Raw genomic sequence first — 16,688 nt, 5'->3', positions numbered from 1 at the left:
GCAGTTCAGTGCTATTTTAGAAAGTCTTAATACTGTTTTGAGTTACTCTAGGTACTGATAAATGCTGGTGGTTTTAGGAACTTAAGATACAAATATTGGAACTAAAACTCTGATCTGCAATGGTACGATGAGCAGAATATAGAAGTTACTCTAGTGGCTTGCTTGCTGCCTGGCTGAGACTGGTAATATCTGTTCATGCTTTCCAAAAATTATTTTCCAGGTGTTTTGCAAGTCAGTGAAAGCTACATGGGAAGGAGGGTGAGAACACCTTAATACTGTGTTAACTCAAACTGATGCTTCCTGTAGGCAGAACCTGTTCAAATATCTTATTGTCCGTCCTCCTTCTCTGCGTTCCAGAGCACCAAGCTTTTGGTCAGGTTCAGTTTTGTCATTATTTAAGTTACTTTAGATTTTGTGAAAGGTGCTCTAACTGTTTTTAAAGAGAAGATGGAGGTGATGTTAACATTGTCAAATCTTCTGATGTGCTCTTGTATGTATGAATCTTGAGTAAGGGATCATGGAAGGTAGTTCATGTTGCATCTTCACATAGTGCTTTTCTACAGGGCTGTGATGTAAATATGTGAATATTCAGATATAAATTTGCATGCTTGTCAAAGAGTGGTGAAAGATCATTGTTTTATTGGGGAGGCACTAATGTAGCAGCAACCATTTGTCCATGCTGTTTTCACTGAGCTTAGGCCACCTTTGACAGGAGCTGAAAAGTTAACCTGATCACCACAAACTGTCAGGTGGTTAAACCAATCAAGTGCTATCCTGCTATTGCAATGTGTATTTCTACTTCCTTTATATATTCATGCAAGGTGGAATTTATTTCTTAAAAGGAGAAAAGCTCAGCACTTTAGAAAAAACCCACATGTGATTTCTTTTTCTCAAAGTTTTCTTGAAAACTAATTGACCTGAAGATACTTTTTGTCTAACTACTTGGTAAAAATCGTGGAGGTACTTCAGAAGTAATACAGACCTAATTCAGCATGCAGAGCAGTAGCTGTTAATCTCATGATGTACAAAACGAGGCTGAAAGAACTTGAATGTATTTGGTGCCAGCATGGCTATTAGTAGTACTTTTACCTGTTTTAACCCTCAGTCTTTGATGTTATGTTGTTTTAAATGACTTTCACAGTGTTTTTGCAAACTGTCAAGGATGGGTGACTAGACTCACATGCAGCATCAAAAATATTGACACTGAAAGGATGTTTTGTTCCCTAAACTCTGTTAGAAACTCAACTGTAGTTAAAAAGTAGCAAGTATGTGTTTTGCACAGAATGTGCATTTCTCTAAAAGTATCTTCTGACTAAGCTAGAGCTAAATGTACACAGCAAGCTATTTCACCCACATTTCTTTACATTTCTCAGCTTTTGGAAAGATCTACTAAATTGATTTGCTCAGTATTGTGAGATTTTTCTGTAGCTCTTTGTAACAATTTCTAACCTGACAATGAATGCAGTATTAACAAGCTGTGACCTCGCTAGTCATCTTCTGTGGTGTTTATGAACATGTTGAACAGTGTCACTGCCACCACAGATCCTTACAAGGTGTTTCTGGGGATCTTCCTGCATTTTAAAAACATTGTGTTAAAAGCCTAAAAATCCAGGGATAACTGTGATTTACTGGCTTTCTTATACTTTCTAAGAACTTGGTACATTTCAAGCATGACTTCTACTACATGTGCTCAGTTTTCCTTTTTGAGGGGAGTATTAATGTTTTATTGAAGTCTGAAACTGGCCTATGCTGCTTATGAAGCATACCTAAAAATCCCAGAAAGTCACTTTTCTTGCTACTGGGTGGAGGGGGTTTTTTGCTGTTGGTGTATACTGCAGTGGAAAGGGAATCTGTTTTATTCCTTTTGTGTTTTCTGTATAATGATAATATTCCCTATCACATGAATCTTGTGTTTTCCACATAAGTAGGTATTTTTAAGGATGATGTATTTAACTGGTCTGAGCATGTATGCTTGTTTAAGTATTAATTTCCTTTAATCTTTCAACACATTTAAATTTAGTAAACATTTGACATACAGTGTCTCTTTGTTGTGAGAAGCAAGTGAAATCTTCCTGGGAAGAAATGTACATAGAGTAGATACCTTAATTGTTTTCTTCAGAGATGCTTCCATTGCAGTGATGAACTGTGCTAATTCCCTTCAGTGAATTTAAATTACAACTGCTTGGAAAACAGAAGCTTTCTTTTTACTTCTGTGGAAATGGAGACCTTAAAAGCTTTTTTTTTTTCCACCCTTGCTGAACAGATAATTGGGATTTCCCATGGCCAGCACGAGTCTTCTGCTTGTGGGTCATAGTTGGTTTTGGTTTGGGATCAAATGCATAAAGCTCAGCCGAGATCTAAAGAGGACAGAAATGCTTGCTCTTCTCCTTTCTCCCATATGAGCCAATTATAATTGGGTAACCTGAAGGGGTGAGGATTTGGTAATCTGAAGGGGTGAAGCTATGTACTTGGGCTGATACCTGTGCCTTCCTACTAAGCCACTTGGATTCCATTGTTAGTCATCCTGACTCCTGGAACTCACAGTAATCCATCTTGCCAAAAGTTTCCTTCACAGCAAGTTCTCAACCACTGCTGCTCTTTTAACATTGCTTAACCAGTTTTATGCTGAGTCTTTAACTTTGAAACCCATCCACTGTTACTGTCTAAAGAAACTAGAAGCAAGACCATCTTCCCCAAGAACAAGCAGCAGTTCTATTTGTGATGAACCTGAGCCTCTTGCATTTATAGGACTGTAAAATGTTTTCTTAAAGATTTCAGCAATTACTGTTGGATAATTATCTGAATTATCAAAAGAGATGATATTGGTACAAATGACTTACAGTATTGCCTTGTATGGCTTTGCTAGATTTTTTTGAAAGGTCATCCAGACATAGCCACAGTACCTAGCCGGACTGACAGATGGGGTTTCTACTGGTCTGTTGTGAAGCATCTCATGGGGAGTGGTTTTTGACCAAGAGCAGATTTAAAGGAAACTACATAGTTATCACTCCTGCTGCATTTAACATGGTGATGTGCTTATTAACTGTTCACTTACTGTGAATCACTTTACATTAGAAGCAGTATTTTACTTTGTTACCTTGCTTTTACTCTATGGTCTGTCATTCCTCTTCGCTTTATTGGGTTGTTTTTAACTCTCTGTAGATTCTTTGCCCATATGAAGAGTATAAGTACAGGTTCTGCTGCTGGAAACAATAAGGATGTTAAGTGCTTATTCACTTAAAATCTCTAAGGGTATGACTATGAAATGGCTTTGGAGGGGACTTTTTGATGAGCTGGAAATTCTGTGAATTATAGGAAGGTAGTCAGATGGAATTTTTAAGTTAAATTTACTGACTCCTGGAATAATTTGCACACCCTTTCAAGGAAACAAACTGATATACATAAATGTGTGTTTTCCTCAGTTTTTATTATTATATCAGAATCTTCTGCTTTTGATAATGAAGTGCCAGGAAATACGTTGTCATCTGTTTCTGTAGTCAGCTAATACTCTCCATGCGCTATTAAATACCATCAGTTACTGAAACTGTGTTGTAAACCGCTCAGATAAAGTGAGCACCAGCAGTATTTAATAGATACAGGTATATTTACATCATACTCAGACAAGATATTCCTCTGGTGGAAGTTGCTTTTACATGATAATGTTTATGCCAGAGGTATATACACCCTGTGTCAGCGCTGCCTGTGTGTTCGTATTGCAAATGAGAGAGCTGAGTTAAATGATGCTCTGAGTGTGTGATATTTTAAAACCACATCTGCAGTTCTTTTAATCAATTCCACTTAAAAATCATGCTGTGCCATTTCTGCTGTAATTTGCCAATTAAGTTTTCTTTCTCAGTTGCAGTTTAAAATGAGGGGTGGGGTCTGAGTCTGGATTGTTATCAGTAGTGGAAGTGACAGGTTGATGTCAATTTTCGTAACTGCTCTCATCACTGATAATTATCTGAATTTTGTGAAGTAAATACTTTCTCTGAGTCACACAAAGGAAAATATGTAAAATGTAAAAAAACCTAACGAATTTAAGACTTTTCTAGTTGTTTGTACCAGTCTACTCATTTGAAACTTTCATTTTGAGAAATTATCAAACATTTTTAATTTGTATTTTATTAAAGGTACCAGCTGTGTGGCTTCACACGGCTTCTAGAACTGAGTTCTTGTGTTGCTTCTGTATTTAAAGTGAAAGCATAACAATGACCGTGGTGTTTGAAATGTGTCCTGTGTTCATTCGAGCTATGTGCAAAGAAAACTTGAACAAAATTGATCGGAGCTTGAAATGCTATAAATAGTTTAAGGGGAAAGTGTGTTATCTGTCATTTGAGTGTAGTAAGGGTTTTTTCCTTAAATATTTCCCAAACAAACTGTAACTAATCTTAACACTATAGTCTTTTTTTCTAACCTGCTTCCAGAAGATTTGTACCTCTCTTGCTCCTGTTGCATCTAATCTTCTATAGAAAGTTATCTTAAGATTAAAAAGTTATGCACACTGTCTGCTAGTTATTTGCATGAGGACTTATGAGGATTGTCTGTTAGTTATTTGCATGCTGTAAAAGCTTCTGTGATGTTCTTGTCCCTGCAAGAAATTAAGATCATGCTGACCTTTTGAATCTAAATAAACACATCCCCTCTAAAGTAAAATGTTGAGCATGTACTTCACTGTCTAACTTTTCATATTCCCTCTTATCAGAAACTCAGTGTCATTACTGTATCTTAAGGGATAAAGAATCCTAAAGCCTATTTTTAAATGGAAGAAATTAAAATGCTCTCAGTGCACGTCTAAATCTTCTGTTTAAAAAGCAAGTTGTAAATAAAATCCTGTTTTGGGAAATCCACTGGGAGTGAGATGTCTTAAACATGTGCAGTGCTTCTGGACATGCCGTACTGTGTCAGCCTTTCATTCACAGCAAAGAAAACTAAGCACTGGGTTTGTTCCCTCTAAAGTTACAGATTTGTTAGAAGCTTCAATTTAAATATATTATTTAATGAAGTTGTATATTATTTCTGCTGTGTGAGAGGGGTGGAAATTTGGTGCAAATTATCAGCAGATCATCAACTTTTTTGGCAGCTGAGCAAAATACTCTTAGGGGCACACTTACAGCTGCGGTTTCTGTTCTTACTAGAGTTTCTTTGTGACCCTGAAGATGAGTTTGACCAGAGACTGAAGACATCCGTTTAAAGGAAATGTACATCTTTTCAGACAAATACAATAGGAGGAAAATACCATTGGATTATGCAGGAATGAGTTTTGAGTTAAATGGAGAATGATTAAGCACTTAATTCCTGATAAAACATGCAGGTATAGAATATCTCTGATCTTCTTAAAATATAATTAATGTTGAAAGCATGTATTTTAGTACGTTTCGAAATGAGCATAATTGGCTTTCTGCTGTATTTCAGTGAAAACTTTCCTTGCTGAAAGGTAATCTTGACTTCCTAGCAGAGAACTGCTGTAATTGCTGTTAGCATTTGAAGTAATTGCTGTTAGCACTTGACTGGCCAGCATTGGCTGCTAAGCAACTTACTGACTTAGCTCTAAAATTGTTTTAATTCTGCCCAAAACATTCTTGCTATCCTACTTGACTATCACTTTCACCTGCATCACATCACAACAAGTGCCTAAATTTCACAGGCAAGTAGGTCCAAGAAAGTGATGTTTGTGCCAAAAAATGAGGATCATTACTGCACCAAATTGGAGAGTTGGGGTTTTTTTTGCCCCTGTGAAACTGTAACAAAATAAACAAGAAAACCTTTCAGACAGAAACCCACACACAGGTGATGAGACTTGCTATTAAAATCTGTTAAGAAATTGGTCTTAAGAAAATGACAAAAGTCATAGTGGAATTTGGTGATATTTTTGCATAGCATATAACTGCTGGAAGTATTTAATACTGTGTGGTGATTATGGCTGATGTTAATTGTTGATCAGCCATTCAGGACCTTAGTTGCTATCTCAGCTCACTGAGAGTGCACTGTTAAAGCTCTTCCTGTGAACAGACTTCTCAAAACACTTATCCTATTCTCCATTCTACTTCTAATTTAGAAAAGAGTGGAGAATATGGAAAGCTGGTTCAGTGTTGTCATAAAGGAAAGGTTATGGAAGTAATTGTTGACTTAAAAATAAATGAGCTTCAGCCAGCATGGAAACTGCATGTATTTGCTCTTACAACTTAACCAGGGTTCTTGCATGGGAGCTGAGCGTTTGGGTTAGGTTGCATTAGGATGTGAAACACTGAAGTTTGACCACAGAAAACCATGAAGGGGCCTTTTTTGTCATGCTCTTAATATACTGTCATCCCTTTCTAAGCCAACATACGACTCAGCATTATTCAATGAATTCTTGGGGTATCTGCTAGTAATTACTCTAAATGTCATTATTAAATTCACCTATTGAGTCATTCAGAAACATCCAAGCAAAAGCAGTAACCTCCTCAGGGTTTAACATGTGGATGGGGAGTGAGGAGAGGAAGAAGCAGACTGATAAGCTCTGGGAAAGTGATCAAGTTACTTTACATCTTGGTGGTAGATTGTTCCTTGAATTATAGGTATCGTAGGTGTGTGATGGGTAACTCACTGGTGAGCAGTGTCTGACTAGAATTACGGGTTGGCATGTGGAGTTTGGCTGGTTTTCAGGAAACTACTTCTGCTTCCAGCAGATGATTAGGCTTGATTAGCTGGTACTTATTTCAACCAAGTGTCCAGAGTGGTAGAATTTGTTCAGTGGGTTCATGGGTTTGTGACAAACAATAGAACAAGAGGAAACGGCCTCAAGTTGCACCAGGGGAGGTTCAGACTGGATGTGAGGAGGAATATCTTTGGTGCCAGGGCTGTCAGGCATTGGAAGGGGCTGCCCAGGAAGATGCTGGAGTCACCATCCCTGGAGGGGTTTCAGAGCTGGGTGGATGTTGCACTAAGGGAAATGAGCTGGTAACTGATAGGGTTGGGACAAAGGCTGGTCTTCATGAGCTTAAAGCTCTCTTCCAGCTGAAGTGATTCAATGATGCACTTGCATTATGTTCTGTACTGTAACTGAAGTCTGCTCTTACCACAGCAGTGCTTCATTTTTTCCAAACCTTTGTATATTTTAAAACAATTCTAAAGTTTTCAAAGGCAATTGAAGGTGTTTGTGTTTATGCCATGAGAACAATAGATTCAAGTACACTGCAATTGCTAGGAAACTGAGAATTTTTTCTCTTAAGATGCTAATAGATGCAATGAGTTTTGTTGTTATATTAACTGTATGTGTGCCAGAAAACTTCTGAGAGGATTTTTTTGTTTGATTTCTCTCTTCCTTTAAGATAGTTTTTTCTCCCATTGTCTATTTGATTATTCTCCCTGTCACTTTTCACCCTAATGTTCAGGTGGAATTTTTTATTTCATGAGCTCAAGCCCATTTCGGTTTGTTTCACTTGTCACTTCCTGTATAAGCATTGCTGTTGTCTTCTTTATGGTACATTGCCTTTAAAGTATTTATACAGCTGTTACTTTTGCACTTCACTTTCCATTTTAAACATTTTAATGTAGTCTAAAAATCCTTTCTCTTAAACATTATTACAAATATATTCTTAAGGTGTTCTAAAATGTCAAAGGCATCTAAGAAAACAGTTGGCTTGCTGTAAATCTTTGTAAAGCAGGGTGGTGTTGGTCCACTTCTGAGAAATAGATCATTACGTGCACAGATTGTTCACTGATCTACTTTTATCGACGTTGGACTTACGATGTACACCTGGAAAAGGTGATATTAGAAGTCATTTCAGTGCCTGGGGTGTTTGTAAAACTTATGCCAATGGTATAAAATGACAGTAAGCTTTTTTCTGCTTCATTACCAGTCAGTCCTTAAAATCTGCCATCATAATTCTTTGATAGTTAGGAGTCATTGCATGTTTTTTCTGTCCTCAAAACCACAGTGTGATGTTGTATTTAGAGAGATGCTACCAGCAATAAGCTTCAACACTGGGTTCCCCAATGACTGCAGTGTTCAGAAGAGATCAATGTTCTGAAGCGCCAATTTTGAGCTTCACTCCAGGACTGACAAAATATGTGCTCCTTATTCCTTTCAGGTGCTTTTAGACCGTTTTTTTTAGTGACTAGTGGCTTTTTTTCCCGTTGCTGTTTAGTTAGTCACATAGTGAGTCATTCTAACAGCCCCACTTTTAAATTGAAGAGTATCTTGCTTTAGAAGTCTTGTAATCTAATGAAAAGCCCCTCATTTGAAGGAAAGTTGAAGAGATTTCCTTATGAAGGAATGGAAAAATTGAAAATATTATATACCTTTCTACTTAATGCATTCCAACATCTTCTGCTTCTGTCCTCCTCACTTCTGCATCATCACTAAGATCACAGTAAGTATGATCCTTCTACCAGTATTTATGGAAGTAGTTCTTGTATTTTGAGTGCCAGTCTTTGTCAGATATGCACCAGAGAGCAACAGTGCAGTTCCCTCAAATGCAGGGAAATGGTAAATGGTGTTTTTCCAGTGATGAATTTCTGTTCTCTGATGAACAGCTAAAATATATTTCTGGCAGCAGTTCAGTTCCTTGAAAGCAAAGGAGTATACATAGCCCACAGTTGCAGCAGGTTCTCATTTGCCCCCCCTCTTCTGTGTGCCTGGACTGTTCCTGAGCATCATGATATTTGTCTGAAGGGTCTATAGATCATGGAGGGAAGGGATGGACACTTGGGATGAGTATGAGACTGTCATCAGAGGATGTAGGGAGGCAACTAGGAAGGCTAAAAGCCTTGTTGGAGTTATACCTTGCAAGGCATAACAAGGGCAACAAGAAGGGCTTTTTCAAATATAGTGTGGACAAAACTAACACTAGAGGTGAGGTAGGCCTGCTGTTGAATGAGGCAGGTGCCCCGGTGACAGAGGATACAGAGAAGGCAGTTACTGAATGCCTTCTTTGCCTCTGTACTGCTGGAGACTGTGCTCAGGAGCCCCAGACTCCAGTGAAAGTCGGGTTAAAGGAGGAGTTTTGTTTGTTTGATGGGGACTGGGTTAAGGATCAGTTGAGCAATCTGGATGTACATAAATCCATGGGCCCTGATGGGATGCACCTGCAGGTGCTGAGGGAGCTGGCAGAAGTCATTGCTAGACCACTCTCCATCATCTTCAGTAAGTCATGGAGAACAGGAGCAGTGCCTGAGGGCTGGAGGAAAGCAAATGTCACTCCAGTCTTTGAAAAAGGCAAGGAAGAGGACACAGGGAACTACAGACTGGTCAGCTTCACTTCCATCCCTGGGAAGGTGATGGAGCAACTTATCCTAGGTACTGTCTTCATGCATTTAAAGGGCAAGAGGGCTTTTAGGAGCAGTCGACATGGTTTTACCAAGGAGAGGTCGTGTTTGGTCAACCTGATAGCCTTTTATGAAGACATAACCAGGTGGATAGATGGTGGTAGTGCAGTGGATGTGGTTCATCTTGATTTCAGTAAAGCATTTGACACAGTCTCCCACAGCATCCTCGCAGCAAAACTGAGAAAGTGTGGGCTAGATGATCAGTTAGTGAGATGGATTTATTAACTGGCTGAAGGGAAGACCACAGAGAGTTGTGATCAATGGGACAGGATCTAGTTGGAGGCCTGTATCTAGTGGAGTCCCTCAGGGGTTGGTACTGGGAACAGTACTGTTCAATATATTCATTAATGAGTTTGATGAGGGAACAGAGGCACTGTCAGCAAGTTTGCTGACGACACTAAACTTCAATAGTGGGATAAAGAGCAAAAGTGTTTTCCTCTTCTGTGCTCCTTAAAATGTTTGTATATCATGGTCTCTTGAGTCTAATAGAAGCACTCTGTTTTTTCATGAGTGTTCTTGTGCCTTTGGTTTCTGTGGTCATTTTTCTTGTTTTAAACATCTCTTTTGGCAAAGAAATGCTTCCACAGGATCAATAATGTTCCAAATCAAATAGTATAAACAGCAGTGTGTTTCTAGTCCCGTGTATGCATGCAACAGTATCTTGCCTGCTTTGTTGTCTGCAGCCAAACTCCCACTCCCAGGGTTGCTAGTTGTAGTATAAAATGTACTGCATATTGTATATAAATTTAGTACTTCCATGTATTTCTCAAGTTTATTTTAAGTGCTGCTAGAAGTGATAGCTTTTAAATTAAACTTTCCCATTGGAAGATCTCCTCTCCAGGCCACCCTCTTATTTCCAATGTCATGAATTAGAACTGAATACTGTTAACTGAGTGTCATCTCAGAGCGACGTTGATTATGATCATTTCAATAATGACAGCAAAAACTGTAATGAGTTTGTCAGAGAACAGAAATGCAATAAAAGTTGTAACCCAGAAAATAATTCCTTGCTGTGGATTAGGATCACATTTTAACCATTTCAGGATAAGGTGAAGTTTTAAAAATCATTAGACATTTGTAACCTAATTCTCTGTGCCTCTTATGTTTTGCCCTTTTAAGGGCTACATCACTAGTTCCAGAACAAGTGCTAATTCAGGTAAATCCAGGTTTTGACAGATTATGTCCTTTTCCCCACGCTTCATGGTCTCACTGTCTTTGGCAATTTCTGTTTCTCTTACCAAGATAGTGAACTCTGCTTGGTCTTTGAAAACATGCTGCTGTGATACTGCCAACTGAAATGTTTAAGAAAGACACTGGACTCGAAGTAAAACTGTTGCAAATTACAAAACCTCACTGAATCTTTAACACCACTTGAATTTTTCCAGTGGACATCAAATCTGAAATGGAGTAATCCTTGTTTTGGGCCAGCAGAAGGGACCGTGTTATCAGTATGCTTGGTGGTATGTTCTGGATAGCACCCTAGTTCATGATAAAATGTTATTTACCCATATCATTAAAAACCCCAGCCCTTCAGTAGGTTTGCAGATATATTTCATGAGATGGATTGTCTGCTTGCAAGTGGGAGTCACCTTACATACTTGCATTTCCAATCTATACCAGTGTCTAAAGGAAACACTTCTAGCATGTGATTTTTTTCATTAGTCTTTTTTTTTTCCTATGACCATTTAAAATAAGACCTTTTTTTGCTGATATGCATGTACACAGTTTGATTGGTAGCTGTGGGTATCTGATAGATTTAAAGAGCTATTTTTTCTTCTAATGAAATGGGTAGCAAAGCTTGTACCTCTACAGAGCCCATATATGTGAGCAAAGAAGTGCTCACACAACTGAGAGGAATTTTTATCTTCTTTATGTATTTTATGCAAATTATAAACTGTCTTGTTTTCTGCTTTCAAAATGATGTTATGTAGTGAGTTTTACTGACCACAAATTGTGTTTTGTGGTAGAAGTAGCACCAACTGTTCATCCTGTCAGGACATGACCTAAAAACTTCCAGCTTTTATTTCAATTCAAATCTGGCCTAGAAAACAGCTGTTTTATGACATCTGTGGGTCACCTACTTACCCTGCCTTGCCTTTTGTTCTCCATTCAGCAGCTTAGATTACAGAGTTGTCATGGAAAAATAGGCTCTGTGAAAAAGAGAGGGGATGGATCAATCATCAGCGCTCGGTGATGACGCAGTTTGAAAACAAACCTTAAGATTTAGGGTTTAGTTTTAAAGGAACATAAAATATTACCCAAGCAATAGTAAGTTCTGTACAGTCCTGGAGTGCAAAAAATATTCATATATCATACAATATTGAGCATATATTCACACACTTATAAAATGAACTTCAGTGTTTTCTGGCTTACTTTTAGTTTTTCTGTTTTATTAAAGCGGGCAAAATGTGTTTTGATATGAAGACGAGAGAAATCTTGATTTGTTAGGGTGTTTTAGTTCTTTAGCTATGCTGTACCTTAAAACTGTTGGTTTCTCAGGGTGCTGTAGTCTGTCTTTAGCTCCTGGGTGCAGAGTGATGCCACATCCTGGCTGAGAGGCAAGCAAGGATGAAGGGAGGACAGTGACCAGTAAACAGATCCTTTACCATGAGCTCATTTACCCTTAACTCATAGTAAGAACAGCTAGGCATACCTGAAGCTTCCAAGGAAGCAGTTTTGTTACCAAGCTGACTGTTAAAATTTTTGCTTTTACACTCAATCATCTGTGTTCTGCTCAGGCAGTCAGTAACTGAGTACCTGCTCTTTGTTTCAAACTGAAATACAGACTGAAAGTGCTGCCTTTCACTCTGTGACTTACTGATATTGTTGGTCTGATAATAAAAGCACAGGTATCAATCATACATTGCAAAGAAGCATCTTGTACTCATCAGTAAGTTTATGGTAAGACCACAGCCTAAGGTGATGTTGAATATATTACACTTAATTACTTCTGTCTCAATACTGTTAAAGCAGAAAGGGTAGAGCTGGCATGTCTATAGACTATTTAAGTTGATCTAACAGTTACCCTGGGGTTGGAAGGAAGGAAACATTGAAAAACCTGAGAAAAGCCGATTGTTGAAGCCCAGAGGCTGCCATAGTAGAAGTGTTTGGATTTCATAGAGTCTGAAGGTCATACCAGTGCTACTGTTTGCAAACAAATAATGTGAAAATTATGTAAAAAGTGACTAGCAAGTGAGGAGTGTTTGGCAGGCTTTTATTTGATGGAGGGGTGGGGAAGCGGGGTGTCCTGTTGAAAAAAATATTGCTCAGTGAATAGCTGCAAATCATAGGATCTCAAGGGCTGGAAGAGACCTCAGAAGATCATCCAGTGCAAGCCCCCTGCCAGAGCAGGACCACCTAGAATAGGTCACCCAAGAACTCATCCATGTTGGGAATAACTGTAAAAGGTAGCTTCTGAATAACCGTGGCTTTCCCGTGGTTGTTGGAGACTGAAGCACCAGGGTTGTTTAATTGTGGAGACTTTTACCTAATGACACACTCTTCAAATATGTCAGTTAACTTCAGCAATCGGGAGTCAGGGGTTATTGCTTAATTGAAGTGGAAGGTGATGTTGAAGTCACTGCACAGTTGACTGCAAGAACATAACCAGATAATCCTTGATGTGTGACTGAGGACATAAATTCTTGGATTTGCTCTTCAGGTGTATTTATGTTCTCTACACAAAAATTACAGGCTACTCAAGTCAGCTTCTCAGCCACCTATTTTCTGTCATGCTGGAACCATCCTTTCAGACTTTTAAAAAGAGATGGTCTCGATTTGATGGCAAGTGCTCCAGGTGAGTACTGGAGATTTGGGGTCTGGACTTGAAAGCTATGGGTGAACCTCCTGAAGAGGGAGGTTCAAACAGCCAAAAGGCCATTCCTGAGTAATATGTGAGCTTCTAAGTCTGTGTAAAGACCATCTCTCTCAGCTAGACTAACAAGGGTGACTGAAGGACTTAAAATAGTTAAGCCATTTCAGAATAAGTGGCCAGGGAGGTGGCTTGCCTTGTTACAAGTGTTTCTTGACCCTCTTAGGTGTCAGTCTTTAACCTCTAAGATTAGTAGTAATTACAGCTTTAATACTTCCTCTCAGTTTAGTGTACTGTAAATAACTGTAATTGCAGGTCCATTACTTGTATGATTATAGTCTGTATTTGGACTTTGTGTTTTGTGAAGACTACATTCATAGCCCAGTATCCCTAAGTGAAATGGTGGTGTTACACTTTAGGTGGAACCACTTTCCATTTTACAGTTAATTGGGAAAAGGTAACCACTCCAATCGCTTTCTACATCTGAGGCTTTTTACATTCAGGTTATGAATTTGGTGGCTTTTGTTATGCAAACTAAAAGCATGGCTTACAGTACCTTCAGTTTGTTCACAAGGCTGGACAGGAGTTTTGGTTTAGATGTTGAGAGTTGTTGCTCTGTTTAGGGACACCTGTGACTTAACACCCTCTTTGAAGTTCTTGAAGTCTTCACTGTCACAGGTGTCTTGTGACATTGAAGTCTGTAACTGGTTTCTTTCATGTGTGCTACATTTTCATTCTGTGTGTTCCCCAGGGCTATTGCTTTAGAGGTTTGGCTTTTTGCAATCAATCTTCAGAGCAAGTCAGTGTACATAACTTGAAAAAACTGTCAGCTGTTTTAAACCAAATATGTCCCCCAGGTTTGTTATAACAAAACTGACTGTGAAGGCAACTTCTCTTGGGAAGGGAGGAGCTACTCCAGCTTTTGTTATCTTCAGGAGAACGTTGCCAGGTGCTTAAATACAATTAGTTGCTCTTCTTGAACTAATCATCTGGACTGTATCTATCAGGGATTCAGTTTATTAGATCGTGCATGCGTTAGGCTGAGTGTGCTTGTGCTCAGTACAGACACTTCATTTGCTGGTGGGTCTTGCTGCTTGTGTTTAAGAAAATCTTAGCATTTTATGAAACTAGCGAAAAAGAAGTCAACTGGAAGAAGTAGTGGTAAGCTGCAGAAATAGTTACAAGGCAATCTAATCTTACTTCCATTTTTGTTATTAAAGCTTTAGCAATGCGTGTCTAACAATAAAGTCACACAGAAACATAAAATATATGACAGTGTTCATTTACAGACTTTGTGTAGTGTGTTCACATTTCTTGTCTCAAGCTTAGTGCTGTAGTCATGTGGCCATTTCAGTTGGACATGAATTTTTGCTGCTGTCAGTGTGTCACTGCTTCCTTTACCTCTGTCCAGTTACTTTGGTATGTCCTAAGTACTGAAAGTTCAGGTGCTGATCCTGAAAGTTCTTGCTGTATATAATTACCTGTAATTTCACATGCTTTAGTCACCTTACCTGCTCGTGGGGACACTTCAGTGAAAAACAAAGCACATGCAGGATTTAGTGACATAGAGACTGAAGCTCTGTAGAACTTAAAAGACATAACTTCAGTTGAAATGTTAGGAAGTATTAAAATGGTTCATAAACAACAGCCTAGTGTTCTTCCTTAACAGTAACCCAGACTTAAATGTCTGCATCTATATTTGGACTTGGTGATGCAGGCTTACTTCAGCTTCAAATTAGAATTGGTGGTTTAATGTCAACATGAGTATATCTTTAATGTTTTGAAGGTTTATTGTTTTGGAAAATAACTGGTGGCCAAAGTATTGCTCTAGCCAGCTTGCTCATTGATGCTGTATGAAGTTTGAACAGTGCTATCTCATTTTGCTTTACATACAAGTGCTAAATAATAAATCTGGGAGCATTAGCAAGGGGATTGAAAGTGTAGAGCAAAGGAAGTGAAAATTTGGAGGTAAAAACTTGGAAATTTTGTCATAAGCAGAGTATCCAGACCAACCAAAATACCACCACAAAGGCTGTGTAACACAAGGCAGCTTTTGTCTCAGAAGTTAAAGTGTTTAACAGTGATACACACAATGAATTATAGAGTGTTACTGAAAGGAGACAAATATGCTCTCTTCTTAAAATTTGTTATCAAAGGTGAGAGAGTCTGGTCTCAGGATATCTGAAGCCAGTGAAATATTTATATATAACAGCTTTGTCTGAGTGATGAATAAACAATGAGTAGGTATCAAATGAGACCTGGGAGTGCTGGTTGACGATAAACTATGAGCTAGCAAATGTGCCCTTGTGGGTAAGAAGCCAATGGCATCCTGAGGGCAGCAAGAAGAGTGTGGGCAGCAGGGCAAGGGAGGTTCTGCTCCCCCTCTGCTCTGCCCTGGTGAGGCCTCATCTGAGTCCTGTGTCCAGTTCTGGGCTCCCCAGCTCCAGAGGGACAGGGAACTGCTGGGGAGAGGCCAGTGCAGGGCCACCAAGATGATCAGGGGACTGGAGCATCTTCCTAATGAGGAAAGGCTGTGGGACCTGGGGCTGTTCAGTCTGGAGAAGAGGAGACTGAGGGGGGATCTCATTAATAGTTTCAAATATCTAAATGGTGGGTGTCAGGAGGTTGGGGCAGCACTTTTCTCTGTTGTATTCAGTGACAGAAGAAGGGGTGATGGAAGAAGCTGGAACACAAGAAGTTCCATAAGAAAAAACTTTCAGTGTGAGGTGAGGGAGCCCTGGCCCAGGCTGCCCAGGGAGGATGTGGAGGCTCCTTCCTTGGAGGTCTTCAAAACCCACCTGGACACAATTCCTGTGTGACCTGGTCTAGGTGGGACCTGCTTTGGCAGAGGGGTTGGACTGGATGGTCTCTAAAGGTCCCTTCCAGCCCCTACCATTCAATGAGTCTACAAAATGAGGTATTTACTCAATTTGTTTATAAAATAACTGTGTGTTTGGGGTGTTTTTTCATATCTGGTATTCATGTTGATGATTAAGTGTGATCTTTTCTCGAAGGCTAGGGTGTAATTTTGCAGTACTGGGCACAGTGAAGCAAAATCTTCCTGCAGGTACTTAAAATAGATTGATGATGCAAGTCTTAACCCTTGTTCAGAAGAAACGAGCACTCAGAAGTGTTACAAATTGACCAAATAGTGGAAAATCCGAAGTGCATTGCTCCAGTTTCTTTAAATATTCCTTATGTTAATGAAATTGTTAAAAAATGTTGACTCTTCAGTGCATAGATGTAATTGCTGCAGCCTCTTATGTTGTAGAAGGCACTTGATATAAAAATAGACTTTGCGAGATGACAGCTCCCAGGTTTAGAAAGTGGGTCTGGCTTAAATCTAATCCTGAAACTGAAGATTTCACCCATTTATCTCTAATATGAAAGAGTATTTCTGCAACTGTGGCATAACACTCTTTACACAAACCGAGCTGTTTGGGGAATTGCTTGAGGTATGTTTTTTCCCTCATAGTATCTATTTCTGGCAAAGGCAAGTATGCATCACCGTTGCAATTTTGTTAAATCATCCTGTCATGTGCCCTGTGTTTTACTGGGCTTCAAACCC

The 16,688-nt window shown here is 39.1% G+C and overlaps 1 protein-coding gene across 3 annotated transcripts in view; it reads left to right on the top strand.

Annotated features, from left to right (window-relative positions):
• The window catches only part of PPP2R5C (protein phosphatase 2 regulatory subunit B'gamma), a 75,178-nt gene that overhangs the window by 33,482 nt on the left and 25,008 nt on the right, over positions 1–16,688 (top strand). The window lies entirely within an intron of this gene.

This window comes from Colius striatus, chromosome 6, assembly GCF_028858725.1.
Source record: "Colius striatus isolate bColStr4 chromosome 6, bColStr4.1.hap1, whole genome shotgun sequence".
Taxonomy (NCBI): Eukaryota; Metazoa; Chordata; class Aves; order Coliiformes; family Coliidae; genus Colius; species Colius striatus.
The sequence above is the reverse complement of the archived record's forward strand: the minus strand, read 5'-3'. Positions and strand labels throughout refer to the sequence as shown.